Raw genomic sequence first — 16,302 nt, forward strand, 5'->3', positions numbered from 1 at the left:
TTTTAAAATTATTAAAGAGGAGGTATTAGATAGGTTGTCTGTATTTATTAAGGTCCAAAGACTGGATGAGATACATTCAAGAGTACTGAGGGAAGTGAGACTGGAAATTGCAGAGGCACTGGCCATAATTTTTCAGTCTTCCTTGGACCCAGGTGTGGTGCCAGATAACTGTTCAAAAAAGGGTGTAAAGATAAGCCTGGCAACTATAAACCAGTCAGTTTAACATCAATGGTTGTGAAATTTCTAGAGACAATATTTCGGGGCAAAAGTAATAATCACTTGGACAAATGTGGGTTACCTCTGCAAAGGTCCTTGAGGCATTTTGTTATATAAATGCAAATTGCTATTGCAGGTATAAATTGAAATGTTCAAAATTATGTGTGGTTTGATATCATAAAAAAATGATCATTATAAATATTTGCGGTAAAATAGGACCTCTCTGACCAAAGGTAATGTTTTCTTCTCATTATGTTACTTCAATACCTAAAGCATCCTCTGCCAAACTGGCTGGGCAAACCTTTTAACAATCCCTCTGGATAGGCGGTGTGATCAAAATGTCTAAAATAATTATATTTTTAAATGACTTCTATTCATTTGGTTGTAAACTTATCAAATTTATAAGATGTTTGATAAATATATCAATCTTGAAATTGAAAGATTTTATCACTGTTTTAGCTAATTTAACAGGAATCCACAACGCGTCTTTTCATTTCTTTCCAGAATGAAAACATAATGGACAATTTTGTGATCTAATGCTTTTCATTGGGAGCCTATTTTGTAGCCTTGTCTCCTAAATTTTCCAGGCAGCTTCCCAGCTGGGAGCTCTAGATTGTCTTCTAGACTCATCCCACTCTTTCCAAAATTCTAAAGGAATACATATTTTCACTGCCCTTGCCGCTGTTTTCTTTTCCATGTTACATAATATTCTACTTCAATGGAATAGATGGATGACTTTCAGTCAGGCTCTCCACAGAAGGCACGTTCAGGAGCTGCACCAAGTGACCGACATAACTATCCCTCCCTCTTTGAAGGGAGGCATTCTTTTTATCCCCACCCTTGCCTGGAAACATGCCAGAGGGATTCCCCAACACATCTTTGGGGTACCGCTCAAATCTGATGCTGGGAAGCACGGAAGTTACAGGCCAATATGTGGGAAATGTGATCCTTTCTTAACCCGCTACTCCACACAGTACTACATTCTGCCTATATAGTATATCCCCACCTGTCCATAGCAAGGTGTTCGGGGTCTGAGGTTGGGAGGGTAGGGGTCCAGGGTTGGTGGGGGGATGGTGGTGGGGTTGTCGGAGGTCGGGGGAGGGGATGGGGGGGAGTCCTGTGAGGTCAGTCTGGGTCTTTACAATAGTTACCCAGAAGTTAGAGGTTTTAATTCTTCTAACCTTTTCTGGGTAACTATTGCTATAACCTTGGCGGAACCATCAAATTTGCAATTTAAATCACATTTTTGGATGGTTCCCAGCACAGCACAATTGTCAAGAGAAAGTTAGCACTCCTGGACAATTGCCATGCAAACCCTTGCCTGGGCACATGCCAGAGGGATTCCCCAGCACATCTTTGGGGTACCCTCCAGATCTGACGCTGGGGAGCACTGAAGTTACAGGCCAATATGTGGGAAATGTGACCCTTTCTTAACCCACTACTCCACACAGTACTACATGCTGCCTATTGCTTCTTCTATTAAATTGAAAATTGTTAGAATATTTTAATGCAACATTTTAGATCAGATTTTCTGTAGAAATGACAAGAGCTAAAAGTGCTAACCATTATTAAAGTGAAAATTGGACAGTTACTTTACTTGTACAGTTAAACAAGCAAATCAAGAAGTTGCTTCCAATTTGTCCTGCTCCTCCAGAAGCTTCGCTGTAACAGTATCTTGCAAAGAGACTTGCCGTTGAAACATACTGCACAAAGCCATAAATCTTCAACAGTATGTCTTTTTTCAGCAATACTCAAGTTCTGTACTACCTAATGATTATTCGCAAAATGAAGTTGCTGTACTTAAATGATAGATACCTACTAAACTCACCAGAAAAGGTTCAGACTTGTCCATTCCAGTGAAAGTACATTTTTAAGTATGTAAAAAAAATCTATATTACTGCCAAACAACCCCTCTGGAACTGAAAATTAACTTTCACAAATGTGTAATTATTATTGGAGATTTAAAATAATAAAGGGATTAATAAAATTTATTTTTTACTTATTCTGACTCTAATCTCCCCCTCTTAATTCCATCTTTCTTTCTCTTTCTTTTATTTTCTTTACATATTTAGCAATGAATTAAATATTCCAGCTGGCACATCTTGGTTCAGATTCTGCACTGCTCGTTAACAATTCTTCAATCTGATTGGTTAAGGAAATAGGTTGTTGCTCATCTTGTTCACATAGGTCCTAGATCTCCTGTAGAGGGCACTGCACTGAAACAGCCCTCTAATTACAGCAAATTCCAATGTAGGATCCCATAAGTGTAACAAACAGCTGGTAGAATTATTTTGTCCCTGCGAGCAAAGTCCAATTCAATGCGATACTGGGTAATCCTATCAAGAGCAATAGGTTAGGAGGAAGACAAATAATTACCAAGTAAATGACTTTGTATACACACGTGGTTAAACCAATTTTTACTGTCTAACAGACATAGTTGGAACTTGTCATACTGTTTTGCAACATATTATACCAGGACACAAAAATAAAATAGTGCAGATGCTGGAAATCTGACACCAGAATGTTGTCAATGATAAGGTTTTATATACTGAATATGATCTTGAATGTGAATAGTTTTTAACAACATGACAGTTCTCCAGAACTATATACACAGGCTGTGTTTGAAAAATGTCTTGGAAATAATGACATTAATAGAAGATTTTGTCATAGTAATAAAATGCTTTAAACTTTTTAAGGACCAAAAGTGTTGACAGTCTGATATTTGCAGATGATTTTAGTTAATCCAACTATCAGATTGCAAACATGCATTTCATCAACTGTTGTGTAAATTGGACCTATTAGTCCAGCAATTCTGGTTTTGCGGCAGTATTTGTTAATACATTTGAATTATTTATCTATATTGGTGTTTGTCAGCTTTAATGTTTGAAAATATTACTTTTCAGATTCCTAATCTAGTTTTATGATGATGAATAAAAGTCATATCCAGCTCTGTAGCAGAATCACACTGACCAACCAGTAAATTGAGCTTCATTCAGTTTCATATTGAGGACAAGCCTGAGCCATGTTAGCATAGTGAATTGACAGCCTTTAACAGGTTAGATGGCCCTTACTAGCCTAAAGTGAGAGTAGTTTACTCAGAACAGTGACAAGATGACAAACAAAAGCCAGGTTCAAGCATGGCTACAGGTGATTTCATTTATTAAATAGATCTTTAATTAGGACACATCAAATCATAATCTTGAAAAGGTTAGTTACTCCTGAAATGATTATTTTTACAATTTTTACTGACCTACATCTTGTCACAAACATTCATTGTTCTGCTTAATAATCATGCATGTTTGGAATTCCTAGGCTCTGTGCAAGGAAACACATTTTAAAAAGCAAAATATAACCATTAGCTAACCATTGTAGCTAATTAATTAATTAATTAGGCAATCCTATGTAAAACAGACCCAACATAAGTTTTACTTCAGCCATGAACAAAAGCACTATTTAACTCATACACCAGCTGTTGATGTAGCGAGCATTATTCTCTCTAATTTTGCTTTAGTGGCCAACTTTATGTAATCTCTTAAATTAAAAGCATTATTTAAATAAATGCCAACTACTTTTTTTGAAGTTATGACTTTTTCTTCATTTGTTAACTTGCAAGTTGTATTATCAGTGCTAGAAAAGCAATGGAAAACAGTATTAGGAGCAGAAGCGTGCGAACTCATTTTCATTTGCACTATGTAATGTCCCAATGACCCCATCAGCAACTTTTGTCCTGTGGCCATCTTTGCACTGATCCAATGAGTTAAGAATAAAAAAAATGTTGTATTTATATAGCAACTACCTCAACACCAGGATCTCCTAAAGTGCTTTGCAGCAAATGTGATACTTTTGAATTGTAGTCATAGTTCTAAAGTAGAAAATGAGGCAACCAATTTGTGCATCACAAGCTCGCAAAAACAGCAATGTGATAATGGCCAGGTCTTGCTGCATATGGAAACTGACTGCTTCAGTATCTGAGGTGCCAAATTGTGCAATCAGTGAACATCTCCACCTCTAACCATGTAATGGAGGGAAGATCATTGATGATGCAGCTGAAGATGTTTGGACCTAGGACACTACCCTGAGGAACACCTGCAGAGACATCCTGGGGCCTCTAACAACTGCAATATCTTCCTTTGTGCTAGGCATGACTCCAAACAATGGAGTGCTTTCCCCTGCTCCCATGGACTTCAGTTTTGCTAGGGCTCCTAGGTGCCACACTAGGTCAAATGCTGCCTTGATATCAAGAGCAGTCTCTTTCACCTCACCTCTTAAATCCAACTGTTTTGTTCATGTTTGGACTAAGGCTTCAATGAGATCAGGAGTCAAGTGACCCTGGTGGACCAAGCATCAGATTGGTAGAATACGAATTTATTCCCACAATCCTTCAGCAGAGATCATACGTAAGGAATGAGGGAGAAAAAACAGGCAATAACCCACACTGTTGTCACCCACTTCATTAAGCAGCTTCAACAAAGACCAGAAAAACAGATGTTCAGTTTGCTCCTCATAACTAAAATTAATTTGCTATCAAGGAAGGATCCCACAATCCTTAAACAAAGCACCTTTTGTAAGATCTTCAACAAACTCACAAAATTCCTGTGGAAGTGATGACATTTTCACCCTTTGGCAAAGTCTTCCCTGTATCACCAATGTTGCCATTTGCTGCCACACATTGATTTCAGTTCTCTATAGGGAAGTCTGCTGTCATTGCAAACACTCAGCAGTAGCTCTTTTCAAAATGGAGTGGAGCAAGAAAGACAATGTGAAATCAGAAAAGTTATATAAAGGTGTTTGCAATAGAAGGCATGAATAGAAATTCTCAGAAATTTCAGGCACTTTCATCTTCCTGCTTCCACAGCCCAAACTGACACATTCAGGAATAAATCAAGATTGTTGTATGTTGCTCTTTCTCACAAAGGAACCAATTTATTTTGAATTGAATTTGGCACCAAAGTGTCAACTTTATAAATGCACATTACTGGCAAACAGTCTCACCTGCCAGCTGTGCATATCATGGCATTAAATCAGCATGGAAATTAATCAATGCAAAAACACCACAAAGCACCCACAATGCTCTGCTATGTACAGCCAGCATGTGAAGCTCCCTTCCATAGTTCACATTTGGAAAATTAGCCCTAAAAAGATTCATCTTCATCTATTTAGGAACAATAAGAGTCCACTGCACACAGCAAACCTTATTTAAGAAGTCATACTAATCTATCTGCCTTTTCACCATATTCCCAGGCCTTTCACCAGAAATACTTTTAAATATCTTTAAAATCTTAAAACATTGTCTGTTTCAATGGCTATTTGGGTCGAAAAGATTCAATTGCAGCACTGCCACTATCTCAGAGTAAATTGGATCTAAAATCTGAGATCTATATGGTATCTATGTATCTAGAAAACAGGCTGGAATTTTTTTTGCTTCACCCGGCAATGGGATGGCAGGCAGGGGTGGCATAATAAAAACAGAATTACCTGGAAAAACTCAGCAGGTCTGGCAGCATCGGCGGAGAAGAAAAGAGTTGACGTTTCGAGTCCTCATGACCCTTCGACAGAACTTGTGTTCAAGTCCAAGAAAGAGTTGAAATATAAGCTGGTTTAAGGTGTGTGTGTGGGGGGCGGAGAGATAGAGAGACAAAGAGGTGGAGGGGGGGGGTGGGGGTGTGTGGTTGTAGGGACAAACAAGCAGTGATAGAAGCAGATCATCAAAAGATGTCAACGACAATAGTACAATAGAACACATAGGTGTTAAAATTAAAGTTGGTGATATTATCTAAATGAATGTGCTAATTAAGAATGGATGGTAGGGCACTCAAGGTATAGCTTTAGTGGGTTTTTTTTTAATATATAATGGAAATAGGTGGGAAGAGGAAAATCTTTATAATTTATTGGAAAAAAAAAGGGAAGGGGGAAGCAGAAAGGGGGTGGGGATGGGGGAGGGAGCTTACGACCTAAAGTTGTTGAATTCAATATTCAGTCCAGAAGGCTGTAAAGTCCCTAGTCGGAAGATGAGGTGTTGTTCCTCCAGTTTGCGTTGGGCTTCACTGGAACAATGCAGCAAGCCAAGGACAGACATGTGGGCAAGAGAGCAGGGTGGAGTGTTGAAATGGCAAGCGACAGGGAGGTTTGGGTCATTCTTGCGGACAGACCGCAGGTGTTCTGCAAAGCGGTCGCCCAGTTTACGTTTGGTCTCTCCAATGTAGAGGAGACCACATTGGGAGCAACGAATGCAGTAGACTAAGTTGGGGGAAATGCAAGTGAAATGCTGCTTCACTTGAAAGGAGTGTGTGGGTCCTTGGACGGTGAGGAGAGAGGAAGTGAAGGGGCAGGTATTGCATTTTTTGCGTGGGCATGGGGTGGTGCCATAGGAGGGGGTTGAGGAGTAGGGGGTGATGGAGGAGTGGACCAGGGTGTCCCGGAGGGAGCGATCCCTACGGAATGCCGATAAGGGGGGTGAAGGGAAGATGTGTTTGGTGGTGGCATCATGCTGGAGTTGGCGGAAATGGCGGAGGATGATCCTTTGAATGTGGAGGCTGGTGGGGTGATAAGTGAGGACGAGGGGGACCCTATCATGTTTCTGGGAGGGAGGAGAAGGCGTGAGGGCGGATGCGCGGGGGATGGGCCGGACACGGTTGAGGGCCCTGTCAACGACCGTGGGTGGAAAACCTCTGTTAAGGAAGAAGGAGGACATGTCAGAGGAACTGTTTTTGAATGTAGCATCATCGGAACAGATGCGACGGAGGCGAAGGAATTGAGAGAATGGGATGGAGTCCTTACAGGAAGCAGGGTGTGAGGAGCTGTAGTCGAGATAGCTGTGGGAGTCGGTGGGTTTGTAATGGATATTGGTGGACAGTCTATCACCAGAGATTGAGACAGAGAGGTCAAGGAAGGGAAGGGAAGTGTCAGAGATGGACCACGTGAAAATGATGGAGGGGTGGAGATTGGAAGCAAAATTAATAAATTTTTCCAAGTCCTGACGAGAGCATGAAGCGGCACCGAAGTAATCATCGATGTACCGGAGAAAGAGTTGTGGAAGGGGGCCGGATGTTGGGTGCCATCCCAGCAGCACCACCCCCACTGGTATTTTACCACAGCAGGAAAACGTTGGAATGCCCACTCTCCTGTGTGCCAAATAAACCCCTTAGCTGGGCAATTAATGGCACTTAAAGGCTTCCTCCCACCACTGTTTGGATTTTACCCGCAGTGGAGGATGCCGCCGCCAAGTGTCCAGGCAGCCCAGTGAAAGCTGGCCAGGCCAGGATGGGTGCCCCCTGTTCAGGCAGCCTGTGCCCATCAAAGACCTCCCCAAGATATTCCACACCCCCAGTATTTCGCCTCATTTCCCCCTACCCCTCCCCCAACCCTGCCAATCCTGGGTCGCAGCCTGCATCCCCCCTCACCCCTTGCAAGGACTGCCAGCCTTGCCATGGCGAAACTCTGGATTTAACCTCTTCTGGGCTCCATGGCTCCTCTTCTTCAGGGGACTGGCTGCAGCCCCAACATTGCCCACTGCTTCCGATGCAGATGCTGGGACAAGAGAGCTGCCAGTCATTTGATTGGACGACAGCTCTCAGAGGCAGGACTTCCTCTCGACTGGAGATAGAAGACCCACCTCATGCCAATTACTGGTCTAACGGCCATTAAATAGCTGTGGGCTAGCGCAGGCGGGCTTACCCCTGTCTTTTATGCTTGAGGCGAGGAATCCCACCTCCGCCACCCTCCCTCCCCCACCATTGTGTGTAGACTAAGCTTTTTGTGTTGGGGATCGGTGAAAGATTTAGTTATCTCAAGTACATCTTGCACAGTAATGTTCATTATATCATCAAAGTTCACCTTAAATCATTCTACATCCCTTCCTGTACCCTTGATATTGTGTTCTATCAAGCAGAACAACCCATTTTTTACTAATAATATGTCTCCAGACTGGAAGGCCTTTCTCTGTCGGTGGATTTGAATTAAGAACAATCTTTTTATATAACTGACAGCAAGCTGACACAATGGTCATGCAATAGTTACACTAGACATCTCTTAAGCTTATGAGAAAATCAATATGACTTACGATTTTGGAGAATTCAGATTGCCGCACTAACTTATTGACCTCTTAGAAATTCAGCCAAATACTTACACCATTACTACAAAAGTAGTCTAGAAATGACTGTTAACGATGTTAGGTGACACTAATGTATCTACTTAAATCTATCCCCATGACATTCCTCTATCCAACATTTTAATACAAACATTAATCATTTATTTTAAATGAATTAATGCATCCATTAAAATATTAGATAAAAAATAATACAAATATGTTAATTTTTATACATTAACATTAGTGATTTTTGGGCTCATATTTACTATGGTCACACATCTTAAATTACTTTCAATATGTTTTAATGTCTAAAGAATTTTAGAAAGTTGTTTTGCAACATGGTAGGTGGTTCAGTGTCAAAATATTGGTGATTATGTTTCATGTCACATACTTACTGTTGGAGGAGATGTGGCCCCAGGCTAAGAGTGTTTCTCCCTTACTATAACCTGTACTCATGTAAATAAATGAAGATGAAGCATAATTAGAATCTGTCACCCAGAAAAGCACAAAGTGTCCATTTTTGTGAAATTAGTTTTGTTCTTCTGGTAATAAAAATGCATATTAGTAGGACCAGCAGGTGATTGGTTGACAATTGTTAATGAAATTATGGAAGTATATCCGTGATCAGTAAATATAAAAATATATATATCAATAATTTGAGTAAAATTCTTATTAAGCTGAAGATGCTGTTAGCATTTTAATAATTATTATTATTAGATACATAATATCCACCATCAGCAAAGTAAATAATACGTTGTTCTTAAACTATAAGTAGAAATTGTTTTTTCACCAAGGAATTTTATTTTGTTACTTTGTAACTGCTACATAATACTGATACAACCAAATAAATTCTAAATGTGATTGCTTTTAAAGCAAATGAGCCTATTCTGTTTACATCAGTACACTTAAATTCCAGACCTGTTGGCAGACTTTATTCTTTTGCAACTGAGCTGTAATGATCATGGCTTGAGCTACTTGAAACTGCCTGTATGGTGATTTAGAGCATCAGCTCACCACAGACCTGTAAAGGTTGAAGAAAATGTTGATTGTTTTGCCCTACAAAAAAAAATTGAATAGAGCTTCAAATTGTATATAAATTATAAACAACTTATCTGAAATATGTAAGTTATAGAATAATCATTCTTCTAAGTTCAGTGGGATAAGAGATGTGAACACAAGTTGACTGAAGGCAGTGACCAATAGTATCCATCAATCCTAGATAGTTGGGTTGATTCTCCTCTTTCCTTTTTCAGTACTGTTCATTAACACAGGCTAGCAAGAGGTCAATCTAATAAACAGAAGGTCAACACATGCACCATCGGTGTATAGACGTTTGTAGAGCAATAAAGTCATAAAAAAAATGTAACCCTGGGGGTGGGTGACTTGAAACAGGAGGAAAAACTATAGCAAACAAAGGTGTCTTTCTGTACCCAAAGAGCCCACACAGTCAACCTCATAAAAATTACTTAAGCCAATTCTATCTTTATGCAAGGAGATATGATAAAATTGTCACAATGTAATACCTCAATATTAGTTTTTAAAGGGAAAAGTCACCTATCACAACATGTTTCCAAACACAATATGTATTTTATATTGTAATAAGTAATAACTTTTTCAATCTGGTAATGTTTAAAAATAATCTGTCAAGTTAACTTTAGTTGAATTGAGAACCTGCATAACAATGACATAATTAGGTGAATAACATTAAAGCAATATATAATTTAGGGACGTTACTGATCATTCTTTTTAATGATGACTGCCATTAAAGTGTAAACTCTTTTTTTAATACTGCTGCCATCACACTCCATCATGTCTAGGAAAAATATTTGTACAATTTATTTTCACAGTCTGATAACTTCTGTTGGTGTACCACATCGCCTTCCAGAAGCATGAAGAGCGCTATAGATTGAGTATCGTTTATCTGAAACACTCTGGGCCGATTGTATTTTGGAGTTTAGATCATTTCAGTTTTCGGATACCACATATAAACTAGTATTGCAATGGCCTGAGCCTAGTCTAGCTATCGTCTAAAATGACTAGAAAAGTAGGATGTATCACTGAATAATAAATGCAGGGCACCTAAAAAAAGTTTCTTTCTGACATGTTCACTACAAAAATCGCAAGGTAAACAGTGCAAACAAACAATTAGACTTCCAGTGCTTAAGGTTGATGAGGTTCAAAAAAGTGCAGTTTTTGGATGTGTTTGTTTTTCGTATTTACGGATAAAAGATACTCAGCCTGTACTAGAAAGCACTAAACTCTGTTACATTGATTTTTTACTGGACAGTTGGTAATGATTTCAGATTTTAGTGATTATTAACCTTTTGAGGGCTTCTGTTATATTTTTACACTTTGTAAAATATGTAACAAGATTACAGTATGCAAATATATTCAATAAATATATGAAAAGAAATGTGCTGTGGGACCCCGAATTTGTCTCATGCCTTCAAATAGTCAACATTATAAAAATATAGAAGACATTTTAGGAAGATAGGCATATTATTCAAAATAGGAATATAGGAAATAGGAGAAGGAGTAGGCCATATGGCCTGGTAAGTCTGCTCCACGATTCAAACAGATCATGGCTGATAATCTACCTCTATGCCATTTTTCCCCAACATCTCCATATCCATTGTTGTCACTTGTATCCAGAAATCTATTGATTTCTGTCTTGAACATGCTTAATGATTGAGCTCCCCATCCCTCTGGGATAGAAAATTCCAAAGTTTCACCACCCTCTGAGTGAAGAAATTCCTCCTCATTTCAGGCTTAAATAGCCTGTCCGTTATTTTGAGACTGTGTCCCCTGGTTCTAGACTCACCAGTTAGGGTATCTATCCTATCCACATCTACCCTATCAGGTTCTGTAAGACTTGTGTAAATTTTAATGAGATCACTTCTCATTCTTCAAGATACCAGAGAATGCAGGCCCAGTTTCCTCAATCTCTAGTCATAAAACAACCCCGCCATCCCAGGGATTAGTCTGGTGAACCTCTGTTGTGCTCTCTCTAAAGCAAGTATATCCTTTCTCAGATTAGGAGACCAAAACTGTACACAAATATCCAGGTGTGGCTGCACCAAGGTTCTACATGGGTGCAGCAAAACATCATTACTCCATTACGCAATACCCTTTGCACTGACGGCCAGCATACCATTTGCCTTCCTAATTGCTTGCTGCACCTGCATGCTAGCTTTTAGTGACTCAGGAACAAGGATACCCAGGTCCCTTTGAACATCACAACCTCTCATCATTTAAGAAATACTCTGCCTTTTTGTTGTTACTACTAAAGTGAATAACTTCACACTTATTCACATAATATTCCATCAGTCGTGTTCTTGGCCATTCACTTAGCCTACCCAAATCCCCTTGAAGCCTCCCTGCATCTTCCTCACAACTCACATTCCCACCTAATTTTGTGTCAGCAGCAAATTTGGAACTATTACATTTGGTCCCCACATCCAAATCATTTTTATAGATTGTAAATGGTTATGGCCCAAGCTCTGATCCTTGCGGTACCCCACTTGTAACAGCCTGCCATCCTGTGAATGACCCGTATATTCCTACTCTGTTTTCTGTCAGTTAACCAATTCTCAATTCATAGCAGTATATTACCCCAATCCCATGTGTTCTAATTTTGTTTACTAACCTCCTGTGTGGGACCTTATCAAAAGCCTTCTGAATAAATAAATTATTTCAAAGGCTGCAAAAGAGCTCGAGCATTTGAAAAAACAGTAAATTCATTCCAACGTGAACATAGGGGAGGATTTTCTCCCCATTCGGAGGCGGGGGGGGGTTGGGCGGGAGCAAGGCTTTGGATCAACATAACACATACACTGGCCATAAAATGTCCCTATAATCAACTGCACATGATCACGCCATCAGTTTAAGGTAATTATATCAAAATCATTAATTCACCAAATGGTGTCTGAAAATGACCCAGGCGGCCGTGTGGAGCCAATCACCCGCCCGCAATTGGCTGCGTGCCACCATTTTACATGGCAGGCCAATTAAGGCCCATCCAGCATGACGCATACCCAGAGATGTTGAGTGCTCCATGTGCGGGCAGGGGGAATAGTGTGAATTGGGGCCTGTGCTCTTTCGCGCGCATGCGTGCAAAAGAGCACAGAAATCTCCCTGAGGCACAGAGCTGCCTCAGGGAGATTATTTTGATTTTTAAAAATTTTAATAAAGGAAAAAATTTTAAAGACATGTTCCCTCGTGTGACAGTGTCACATGAGCTGGGACATGTCTATGACTTTTATTAAAAATTTCTATTAATGTTTTAAAACCTTCATGAAACCGTATCCTGCCAGTGGATTGGGCATGACAGTTCAGTTAATTCATTCAATTGGAATTTAAATGGCCTCAATAGGCCTTTGACAGTATGGCGGGCATGCAGCCTACTCCGGTGTGCACGCGCCAAACTGAATATCTGAATGACACACAGTGACGTCAGGACGCACGCCCAACGTCACCGCGCGTCATTTTACGTGTCGGCGAGCGGGACCAGCCCTCACTCGCCAACCCGAAGATTCTGCCCATAGTTGCAATGTTACATGATTATATTAGGAGTCTGTTTTAAATCAAAAAGGTTATGACCCTATAATATTTATGATTAAAAACTTCAAATGTGCAGCCTGAGTAAATGTTTAGAAGCAGTATTATTTTTCTGATTTATTGGACTTCATTAAATATCCAAAGTTAAGTGCCGATGTGCATTTTGCCAACTCTCTCAACCTGTGAAAAATTAACAGTGTCTTTATTTAGAAAATAATGGATGCATAAGAATGATTAACAGCAGGCACTGATCTAATCTGAATTTTGGATGATGTCAAAAACCTCAAAAGTTTGACTCAAGCACTTTTTACTGGTCACCTGAATCTTCAGATTAGATTGCCTTGAAATCACTCCTGGAAATCTTTTTAAAAACAATATATTTTTAAAACAATTTTATGAGATGGCTACATTCAGCTTTGCATTGGCAATGCCTTTCAGTCCAGATGCCAGCTATTGTGTGTTCTCAGTTCTTGATGCATGATGATTACTCCCAATCAGAGGTTGTGCACGTCTCAGAGGTTGTGCACTTCCCACCCAGGAGTAAGCAAGGAAGGGAATAGGGGACATCTGAAGAAGCATCCCTGGGTCATTTTCAGACACCATTTGGTGAATTAATGATTTTGATATAATTGCCTTAAACTGATGGAGTGATCATGTGCAGTTGATTATTGGGACACTTTATGGCCAGTGTATGTGATATGTTGATCAAAAGCAATCATGATCCTAAACTAATAGGTCTCTTGTATTTTTATTTACTGCCCCATGCATAGTGACCTGCAAACAGAATTTAAAGTCTAGTATTTTAAATAGTTTTTTCTTGCAGTTTAGTTAGCCAACAAATATTTCCTATTCATTTTTGACACTGATGTGAGTGTAAGTAACTAACTCATCAGCTGGTATTCTTTTTGTAATGCACTTCCTTGTAAGGGAGATTTCTGCATGTTCCACTTGTTGCTCAATCTTTTGCTTCTGAAATTAAATTTCCATGTATTTTAACAATTATTTTCTTGCTTATCTTCTTCTGGGTTCTCATGAGTCACACATCATTTGCAGCCAAAAGACAGGCAGAGTCCTTACACACCTGCCAATATCACTCTTGAGCTGGCCACCAAATAGTGTGTGAAAATGACCCAGGGATTCTTCTTCTGATTTCCCCTATTCCCTCCCTTTCTCACTCCTGGGTGGGAAGTGCACAACCTCTGATTTTCTATCCTTCACATAAGTGAGGCTAAGACCAGGAGCTCAGTGGATTGAGGATTCAAGTTGTTACTGAGCTACTATATCATGCTGTATATTGATAATTCAAAGCATTACATGACCACACCACCTTGATTCACAGACTTGTCATCTTGCTATTGCTTAAATCTCTACAAATGTATTGCTTGTGCCCTAGTAGTTAACTTCACTGAATTAATGTTGCTGCGATCTGTGACACTTCTATTGTACTAAGATTTGTGTAATTGCCATGTGCAACATTGAAATCTCCTTTAAATATCATATGCTTGCCAGCTTTAAACTACATCGTTCCTGTTCTTTCTTGATGTGACATGCACATTTTTTTCATAATTACCAGTGACATGTGGTCTGTGTTTGGTTCATCAAACTATTGGATAAACCTAGAACAGATTAGTGAACAGATCATGCAGTCTGAATCACTTGAAAAACTTGCTTGATTTTTCAAGCAGTCCATGACATGTACATCCTGTATCACACCTGTAAATAATAGACAAAATCACTTGATGCTACTAAGTGACAGTTGTGCTGCATTTTGCCAAGCCATTCCTTGAGTGTTGGTGTTTCATCCAGCCTCTGTTCACAAGAACTGACCCACATCACATGGCTTTGGCCTAGTTTTATGTCGTTAATTGATAATAAGCATGCTTGGTCACTAAGCCGAGCATGTAAATCACCTTTGCAGCTTACATATAGTTGACCTCAGCCTGGAAACTGTATTTTACACCAAATAACTGAATGAGAAAGTCGTTTAAGTATCTAGAATAGTTAATACAAGGATGAAGATTGTTCATATGAAACTGACTGTTACCTGACTGTTACTAGTCAGGTGCCAGCATGTATGACAGCTGGTCACCCCTTAAAGGAGTGCTACTGTTCAGTTGTTAAAATCAGTGTTGTTGCAGTCTGGCAGTTAAATGATTGAAGATTACAGTGGCATCAACTTAAATAAATTGTCCTTTTTATTTCAAAATCCATGCAAATGCAGTAAATGTAGAGAGACCTGCCATCTTGTGAGCACGGGCATATGGACACTGATATTTAATAGCAGTTCCTGTCTATAGCAGCCTAGGGTGCCTCACCTGCATGGAAATTTTTCAGACAGAAAAATCAGCACTCACCTATTACCACTGGATGTAGCACTTACTTATGTTCTGATCTCAGCTGTAGCCTTTAACCTTTCTAAAATTGCAGTTCCTTTCAAAATCAAGATTTATTTTATTTTAGTGTTGCTGTCTCGATTAAATGAAATCACATCTGTTTTTCTAGAAATGGCCAAGAACATTGTGATCTAGAAATAATGCACAGACTGACACTTATAAGAATTGCTGTTGAATTCTAATAAATGCAGAAATATTTTGCCTGTAAATGTTATGCTTGCATCAGGATTATGCTTGGGTCAGGATTTCTGTAAACCACAGATAAAAGTAGTCAATTTACTAATCTTTGTGCCACAGCCCATTTAATCATTCATTTGGTAATTTACTATAAACAAAACAGAAAACAGTTAACAAAATCCTTTGTTTTACACAAAAGTAATTAGACTTTGAGAATGTGCTTCTGTCTCTAGATGAAACTTGGCTGTGGATTGGCTAAATTTCATGTGCAGAGCAATAAAAGCAGATAATTACAGGACATTTTATGCTTGGATCGGGATTTTGTAATTCACAGTTATTCTTGGATCAAGAATCCAACACTATGAGGGTGAATGGCAAATGGTTTGTCATATTGGAATTCTGTATTTGGAGTGCAGTTCTGCTTCAATAAGGTACTTGGAGTCAACCGTAAAACAATTGCTTCACGCAAAAGGCTGCGATATCAAATGACTTGCATGGCCTTGTGAGACAGGCGGGCTGAAATTGTGTGGACCTCAGCAATCTCTCTCCACAGCTCTGGCTCCATGTACCCCCACAGAATTTTAGCTCCAAGACCTCTACAAGGCCAATTTAGTAATATACAATGGCACCGTTCGTGACATAAGTTGTTAAGTTGTTGTCATTTGGAACAGCGTGTATTCCTGTGTTCGGTAAATTGACAAGAAGATCCTCCATTTTGAATATCCTGAGTTGACTTGATGGTATTCCCATCTCCCCAAACCGTTTCAGTTTTTGAAACTTAGTTGCCCTGCTGCACATTAGTTTTTGGATCTTCGCATCACTAATATTACTACTGACTACTAACATGTGGCTTAAACATGCATGCTCTTCATC

The 16,302-nt window shown here is 39.4% G+C and overlaps 1 protein-coding gene across 5 annotated transcripts in view; it reads left to right on the plus strand.

Annotated features, from left to right (window-relative positions):
* Positions 1–16,302, plus strand: part of fam172a (family with sequence similarity 172 member A) — a 684,886-nt gene that overhangs the window by 665,489 nt on the left and 3,095 nt on the right. The gene's annotated exons all lie outside the window — the stretch shown is intronic.

The sequence above is a fragment of the Carcharodon carcharias genome, chromosome 4 (assembly GCF_017639515.1).
Source record: "Carcharodon carcharias isolate sCarCar2 chromosome 4, sCarCar2.pri, whole genome shotgun sequence".
NCBI classification, from domain to species: domain Eukaryota; kingdom Metazoa; phylum Chordata; class Chondrichthyes; order Lamniformes; family Lamnidae; genus Carcharodon; species Carcharodon carcharias.